The sequence below is a fragment of the Peromyscus leucopus genome, chromosome 23 (assembly GCF_004664715.2).
Source record: "Peromyscus leucopus breed LL Stock chromosome 23, UCI_PerLeu_2.1, whole genome shotgun sequence".
Classification (NCBI taxonomy): domain Eukaryota; kingdom Metazoa; phylum Chordata; class Mammalia; order Rodentia; family Cricetidae; genus Peromyscus; species Peromyscus leucopus.
In genome coordinates this window covers 45,955,882-45,964,846 of record NC_051082.1, presented here as the reverse complement: position 1 = coordinate 45,964,846, position 8,965 = coordinate 45,955,882, and the positions used below count along the sequence as shown (strand labels likewise).

The window sequence follows — 8,965 nt, the reverse complement described above, 5'->3', positions numbered from 1 at the left end:
TTATTTGTCCCTGTGCTTTATCCAACCTTGGCTTCAACAATTTTCGCTCATATAAACCCTCTTCTTTCTCACTAATTAGAATCCCAGTGCTCCACCAGGGGCCCAGCCGTGGATGTCTGCATCCAGATTCCTCAGACCTTCCTTGGATGGGGTTTATGGCAGGCACAACTAACAGGGTGTCTGGTCATCCCATCACCAGAGTAGGTCAGTTCCTGCCGTCTCTCGACCATTGCCAGCAGTCTTTTGTGGGGGTATCTTTGTGGATCTCCGTGGGACTCCCTAGCTCTCTGCTTCCTCCCCTTCTCATGTGGTCTTCATTTAACATGGTCTCCTATTCGTTGTTCTCCCTCTCTTTTCTTGATCCAGCTAGGATCTCCCACTCTCTTTCCCTCGATCGTCGCCCTTCATTGTTCCCACTCATGACCAGGCTGTTCATGTAGATCTCATCCATTTCTCCGTGTTTTTTTGGGGTCTCGTTTTCCAGGTAGCCTCACTGGTAATGTGAGTAACAGTCCAGTCATCCTTGTTCCACATCTAGCATCTTCCTATGAATGAGTACATACCATATTTGTCTTTCTGAGTCTGGATCACCTCACTCAGGATGATTTTTTCTAGATCGATCCATTTGTCTGCAAACCGTATGATGTCATTGTTTTTCTCTGCTGAGTAGTATTCCATTGTGTATATGTGCCACAATTTATTTATCCATTCTTCAGTTGAAGGGCATCTAGGTTGTTTCCAGGTTTTGGCTATTACAAACAATGCTGATATGAACATAGCTGAGCAAGTGCTCTTGTGGTAGGATTGAGCATTTCTTGGGTATATGCCCAAAAGTGGTATAGCTGGATCTTCTGAACATTTATGCCCCAAACACAAGGGCACCCACATATGTAAAAGAAACATTACTAAAGCTTAAACCACATATAAAACCCCACACATTAATAGTGGAAGATCTCAACACCCCACTTTCACCACTGGATGTGGGTGCTTTTGTATTTGGAGCATAAATGTTTAGAATCGAGACTTCATCTTGGTGGATTTTTCCCGTGATAAATATGTAATGTCCATCCTGGTCTCTTTTGATTGATTTTAATTTGAAGTCTATTTTATTAGATATTAGGATAGCTACACCAGCTTGTTTCTTAGGTCCATTTGCTTGGAAAGCCTTTTCACAGCCCTTTACTCGGAGGTAGTGTCTGTCTTTGAAGTTAAGGTGTGTTTCTTGTATGCAGCAGATGGATAGGTCCTGTTTTCTTATCCATTCTGTTAGCCTGTGTCTTTTTATAGGTGAGTTGAGACCATTGATATTGATGGATATTAATGACCAATGATTGTTAATTCCTGGTTTTTTTTTTGTGGTTGTGTTGTTTTTTCCTTCTGTGGTGTATGTTGGTGTAGGATTATGTATTGCTTGATTTTTCATGGATGTGTTTCACTTCTTTGGGTTGGATTTTCCCTTCTAGTGCTTTCTGTAGGCCTGGGTTTGTGGACAGGTATTGATTAAATCTGGTTTTATCCTGGAATATTTTGTTTACTCCGCCTATGGTGATTAAGAGTTTTGCTGGGTATAATAGTCTGGGTTGGCATCCATGGTCTCTTAGTGTCTGCATGAGGTTTGTCCATGATCTTCTAGCTTTCATAGTCTCTATTGAGTAGTCTGGTGTTATTCTGATGGGTTTGCCTTTATATGTTACTTGGTCTTTTTCCTTTGCAGCTCTTAATATTTTTTCTTTGTTCTGTGTGTTTAGTGTTTTGATTATTATGTGGCAAGGGGACTTTTTTTTGGGATCCAGCCTATTCGGTGTTCTGTAAGCTTCTTGTATCTTCATAGGTATTTCTTTCTTTATCGTAGGAAAGTTTTCTTCTATGATTTTGTTGAATATATTTTCTGTGCCTTTGAGTTGGTATTCTTCTCCTTCTTCTATCCCTATTATTCTTAGGTTTGGTCTTTTCATGGTGTCCCAAATATCCTGGACGTTTTGTGTTACGACTTTTTTGTCTTTAGTGTTTTCTTTGACTGACTAATCTATTTTCTCTATCATGTCTTCAGTGTCAGAGATTCTCTGTTCCATCTCTTGCAATCGGTTGGTTATGCTTGTTTCTGTAGTTCCTGTTTGTTTAGTCAGGGTTTCTATTTCCAGCATTCCCTCAGCATGTGTTTTCTTTATTGTCTCAAATTCATTTTTCAGATCTTGGAATGTTTCTTTCATCTGTTTAATTGCTTTTTCTTGGCTTGATTTGATTTCTTCCCATTTTTTGTTCGTTTTTTCTTCCATTTCTTTAAGGGAGTTTTTTATTTCCTCTTTAATGGAGTTTTTCATTTCCTCTTTAAGGGAAGTTTTTATTTCCTCTTTAAGGGAGTTTTTCATTTCCTCTTTAAGGAAAGTTTTTATTTCCTCTTTAAGGGAGTTTTTTATTTCCTCTTTGAGGGAATGTTTTATTTCTTCTTTAAGGGCCTCTATCATCTTCTTAAAGTCATTTTTAGGGTTGATTTCTTCTGTCTCTTCTGTCATGGTATGTTTAGGTCTTGCAGGTGCAGAATCACTAGGCTCTGATGTTGCCATATAGGTCTTTATGTTGTTGCCTGTATTTTTGCACTGGCGTCTACTCATCTCTTCCTCTGTGCGGTGCAGGTGGTGTCTGTGTCTGAGAGTGCCTCTCTTGTTCTAATTTTTAGTCTTGGTTTAGTAGGGGTTCTTGGTTAAATTGGTGCTATTGGGCTATTTCTTCAGGGGCAGCTGATTTCAGTCAGTGAAGTATATACTTATAATTCTGGTGATCTGGTTTGGTGGCTGGGTAGCGCCTTTTTCTGTGTTCCCAGGTCACGTTTTGTTCATTTGTCAACTCCTCAGCTGATCTTGTTTATTCAGACTTCAAACTGTAGGCATCTGAATCCTCTCCCAGATGGGTTTCAGCTGAGTGGTGTAGTCTCACCAACACCTCCAAGTTGTTGGGTTTCACAGGATCAGCAGCTGGGCCCTGGGTTGTCCTCAGACGGAGTGTTCAGATTCGTTCTGGTTCAGACCCACGGAGATAGCTTCTTCCCCAGGTGTTGGGGTTAGGGGCGTCCCTGTCCCAAGCTGTGTCTGCTTGTCTCCGTCCCTGGGCCTGTCTACCTCTGCGGTCCGCCGCCGGGCTTGTATGTCCCTGTCAGCTGTCGCTGGGTTTGTCTGCCTCTGCGGACTGCCACCGGGCCTGTATGTCTCTGCCGGCTGCCACTGGGCCTGTATGTCCCTGTTGGCCGCTGCTGCCGGGCCCATCTACCTCTGCGGGCCACCTCCGTGGGCCTACCTGCATCTGCTTGTCTCCGCTGCCGAGCCCATCTACCTCTGCAGGCCGCCAATGCAGGCCTACCTGCGTCTGCTTGTCTCCACCGCCACCGGGCCTGTCTACCTCTGTGGGCTTCCGCTGGGCCTGAATGTCTCTGCTGGCTGCTGCCAGGCCTGAATGTCCCTGTTGGCCACTGCTGCTGGGACAGTCTACCTCTGCAGGCCGCCACTGCAGGCCTACCTGCATCTGCTTGTCTGCTTGTCTCCACCGCTGGGCCTGTCTACCTCTGTGGACCGCTGCTGGGCCTGTATGTCTCTGCCGGCTGCTGCCGGGGCTGAATGTCCCTGTCAGCCACTGCCGCCGGGCCATTCTACCTCTGCGGGCCGCCTCCGCGGGCCTTCCTGCGTCTGCTTGTCTCCGCCGCTGGGCCTGTCTCTTGTCAGCTTATTGATATTATTATTGTCCATGTGAAATTGTTGTTGTTGTGGGGCCCCATCTTCTTCCTAGAGACTTCAGTTAATGTTGGGCCTGACTGTGATTTCCTGCAGAAAACTGATAAGAGACTCGAACACAAAGACATGTATATACAGCTATTGAAGCCTTTTCTCTAGAATTAGTTAGTACTCTATATGACCATTCATATCTTAACAAAGTTTAAAATGTATGTATATATATATATATATATTATATATATATATATATATATTAATCTTGTAAATTTTGATATAAAATTTATACTTTAAGAAAGGTTTAAAAAATCAGAATAGAATCAAAGAGTTGAGATCAGTAATAGAATAGTCCCTTAATTAATTTGGCTTTTCTCCTGTCCCATAGCAGAAGATGGCTCTTTTATTCTGGCATGATACAGGGAGTTTGCATTTTCCTTTTAACAACATGCTTGAATTTAAAGAAGGAGAGAGCCATTCTCCAACTCCAAAGTCAGCTTTAAATTTTAATTGAACTGGGACTATTACAAGACCAATAGTGTTAAATCTTTAGAGAAAAGCAAAAACAAACATTTAGGAAGACATAAAATTTTTAGATAATATATACCCATATGCCATTTCACTCTGTTTCCTGGGATAGATGATTTGTCCCTTTTCTTCAGTTGTCTCATTTGTCCTGTGTTCTTCAGATTCTTTAACCTTCATTCTCCCTAAAAGACAAAAACAAAAACCTTTCCCCAAGGTACAAGTTGTTATTGTTATTGTTAGTGGTCAGGGAAAAGGCTAAAAAAGGAGATTAGATTTAAGGTTCTTGTTTGAAAAAAAGATAAAGAGTAAAGAGGATGTAGATAAGAGGTAGATTATTGAATCTGTTCTGAGAAGAAAAAGGTAAGGATGTAGATATGGTATTGATAAAAAAGTGATTATAAAATCTACTTTTAAAAGTCAAATAATAGTTTTAAATAATTTACATTTGATTGAATTTTTGTATATTGTATTCAAATTATGTATATTGATACCAGTTTGAAATTGATTTTGTTAGACTATATTGTATATGTATTTCCATATTGTTCAAGGTATTGTACCTATACAGTTCATTTAATAATGTAATGCCATTTGCTAATCCTTGAAAGTTATTGTTAACAACTGGTTAGGATGTAAAGAAATGAAAATTAGTGGTAAATCATTACAAATGAACTTGTAGTCATATTAGGTGTGTTTTCAAGGTCAAGCAGAGATATAGTTTAGATAGACAAGTCATCTTCAAACCCTTCAGAGATCTACAAAATATAGCATTTAAGAAGTTTTAATAACATAGTTTTTTTTTCTTTTTTTATGACTATGAGACTTGTCTACCCCTGGCAACACCAATCAACTTCAGAGAAAATGATAGGCATTGAAGAAATTCCATATAAAGTTAACTTTCACTGTGGCAAAAGTTAGCCACTAGGCAAGAAAGTGCCCTCAAATCGACTGCTGACAGCATGCTATCCAAAATGGAAAAGCAGGACACAAAACAAATGACTGCTGATCCTTGCCAAAACAAGGCAGGAAGGCTCTTTAGAAAATCCTCTTCACAAACGAGTCTATCAGATATGCTAAGCCTATAGGCTGAAGATGATACCTGAAAGTTGCAGAGAAACCTCAGGTGACTGTCCAGGCAGCTGGCTGTTTCTGTCACATTTTTTGGAAGTTGCTTGTTTGTACCTCCTGTTTCACTAGGTAATATTATTCCCTTCTCAGGTATCTGAGGGAGTTGAAGATTAAATCATTGTAGTTACAGTTTTCCTTGTCAACAATTCAGAAAAGAAACTCATTAAGAGGTGTTAAGTGTTTAAGTTTGAAAGACATCAAAAGATAATTTTTGGTGGGTAATATAAATTAGGATAGAAGGTGAATTAGGTACATTTCGGACACACAAAAATAGGATAGATAATGGAATCTTTCTCTGAATTTCTCAAATGCAAATGGACTAGACATAAGTTAGGATAGAAAGTGTATTAGGTACATTTTGGACTCACCAAACTAGGATAGATAATGGAATCCTGTCTCTGAATTTGTCAAATGCAAATGGACTAGACATTGTTGATGTATTTATTGCTTGTATGTATTGTATATAATTATTGTACTTATTGTATATAGTTTTTCTTATTAGTTATAACTCTTTTATTATTTGGACAAAAAAAGGGAAAAATGTGGTGATATTTTATCTGTGTTCCCCAATAAAGTTTATCTGAGAATCAGAGAAAAAAAACAGCCACTAAAATAAACATAGAGGTCAGGCAGTGGTAGCCCACACCTTTAATATTATCAATTGGGAGGCACAGATCAGACTGGATCTCTATGAGTTCAAGGCTACACTAGGAACAGAGGCAGGCATGGTGGCACACACCTTAAATTCCCAGCACTAAACATAAATGTCTGGAGGTCTGTACAGAGAGACAGGAAGTGATGTAGCTGAGTGGAGAGGAAATGAGATGGTAGAACAGAAGGGCATATAAGCGTGCATATACAGGAAGTAGGTCTCTTTGGGGGGATCTCTAAACAAGTTAAGAACGTGGCTGACTTCTCTCTGCTCCCTCAGCTTTTCACTCCAATTTCTGGCTCCAAGTTTTTTATTAATAAGACCTATTAAGATTCATGCTAGCCGGGCGGTGGTGGCGCACACCTTTAATCCCAGCACTCGGGAGGCAGAGCCAGGTGGATCTCTATGAGTTTGAGGTCAGCCTGGACTACCAAGTGAGTTCCAGGAAAAGGCGCAAAGCTACACAGAGAAACCCTGTCTCAAAAAAAAAAAAAAGATTCATGTTATGGAAAGATCTGGGAGGAGTTAGATCAAAATACTTTGCATGAAGCTCTCACAGAATGTAAAAATACATTTTGTTGGATTTTTTTAAAGAGATGTTAATTTATATTTTCAGTGTAACAATATTGTAGAACATTGGAGCTAAAATACAGGATACCAATTTTACAATTAGAGTTGTTATAACAGTTCACATTTTCATTAAATTTATTGATCAAATTACAGAGCCATGGTACTCTCAAAAGAGCTCAAAGGAAATTGATGGAGACAACCAGATGTGGGTCAAGATGGTCCCATGAGGACCAGAGAAGGTGAAGTTCTCATTCTGTCAACTGATTTAGTCATTTCCTTTACATTAGATGGTACTCTGTATTGACACTGAAAAAGGTGAATGGATGTACTGGTTCCTTAACCATGCACCAAGGCCAGTCAATTAAGCCTCATCTTCATCTGGGTTTTATTCATGAAGTAAATTAAAGATTCCAGTATTCTTACATATCACCTTCTTGAAGAACATAGCAGAAGTCCTTGAGAGAAAGTCATACTCCAGTTATGATCGCATCCCATGGTACAACCTTTAGAACAATAGGTTTTGCTGGTAGAAGAAGTAGTTCTTTGTCTAATTTCATAGGTATCTGCAACAGTACAAGAAAAATATTGAGAATCAATGAGTGAACCAACAACAATGCCTAAAGAAATGTAAAAAACCTTCCAGGATGATGATGCTTTGCAGATACATATAAGCTTTATTTAAGGTCATGTGCTTTGATTACCTTATTCTCCAAGCTGTGTCAATTGGATGTTGAAAGCATGCTTCCAAATTTGAATAAGGTAAAATATTTGCTGAGACTCTACTATACACAGGGCCTGAAATGAAGTCATGTTGGTTTATATTATTTCTGTTCTGTGCTAAGAGTAAAACAGATGAATTTAATTTGTTTTGTTTTGTTTTGTTTTTTAAAAACAGGGTCTCACTCTGTAGCTGTGGCTGTTCCGCAACTCACTCTGTGGACCAGACTGGACTTGAACTCACAGAGATCCAACTGCTTCTGCCTCCTGAGTGCTGGTATTAAATGCATGCACCACTAATCCCAGTGGGTTTAAAATATTTGAGCCTGATTCTTAGTTAATATGTCATAATGGTTTATTTAAGTTCTGAAAAGTAATTTTTGTTTAGATGAAACTTGGAAGTTGAACACTGAGAGGGTGAATTTCACCTCTGTGAACAGTCCTCAGCTCCAAGATCATATGTCACCAGTACAGTTGAGCCCATTCAGGTCAAGTCTTTAGGAGGACAGATATTTGCTTGCTTTTCCAGTACCTATTCTTGGCTTTCACAGATGGGTTGAATGAAGAATTTTGAGTCCTACAGTGTTTTTAATGATGTTTTAGGCTCATGCTACTCAGTGATGGAGGAGGAAAGCCTCCAACCAAGTAATCTTCTGGTTACAGGAGAAAGGAGGGGAACAAAGTTGTCATGGAGATAGAGAATTGTCAAATTTAAAATGAGTGAAATTGTCAATCTGTCACATGACAGATGTGCCATTGGCTCTCAAAATATGAACGTTGCTTTGTCTGTCTAAATCCTTATTCATACTTATGATTTAAATGCTTTCATGAGAAAGTACCAACCTAAGTGAGGTTGTGTGTAGGTAAAGCCATGCAACTGCCTTAAATCAGAAATCACAGAATAAACATTGTCATTCCTCTATTCATCCAGACATAAAACTAATTGACAAAGAGAAAACACATTCTAAATATACATGTCCCATAAATTTTACCCATCCCTTTGCATGAAACAAGAACAAGTTTTCCAGGAAAATGTAAATCCTTCTCTAAATGTACCATATATTTCTTTTAAAACTTAAGTAATATATGTGTGTGTGTTTTTCCTTGAATGCATAAAAAGATGTGCGTCATATATATATATATATATATATATATATATATATTCCTATTAATTTTTAAATTAGTTCAATGCTCTTATGGAAGAATATTATTATTATTGTAAGCTATACTTCAAAACATTTACCAAAGGCTTTCAATGCAGAAACTTTTCAGAAAAAAAAAACATTTTGGACATTGTGGAATAAATGATATGAGGTGATAGAGAAAAGACAGGGGATGTCCTTCAATACTGAGAGAAAAAAAACACAACTAAACTGGAGGCTTTAATCACAATGTATTAGCATAAGTGATAAAAAAAAAACAGCCTGCAGTAGCCAAAAGTAGACTATAAAGAAATGAGAAAATAAACCCAGGAGGAAGAGTCATTAGGGAATGAACTAGAACTTGAAGTATAAGAACAGAATATGAAGGACATGATTTATGGAAATATGACAGTTTCCTCTTTTCTGGAGCAGGGCTCTTGAGAAGTGAGGCAGAAACATCAAGATGCCTCATAAGTTTGAAGTTCATTATAACCAGCAACCTTTTCAAGATTTTT

The 8,965-nt window shown here is 38.7% G+C and overlaps 1 pseudogene; it reads right to left on the bottom strand.

Annotated features, from left to right (window-relative positions):
* The window catches only part of LOC114707584, a 91,956-nt pseudogene that overhangs the window by 54,726 nt on the left and 28,265 nt on the right, over nt 1-8,965 (bottom strand).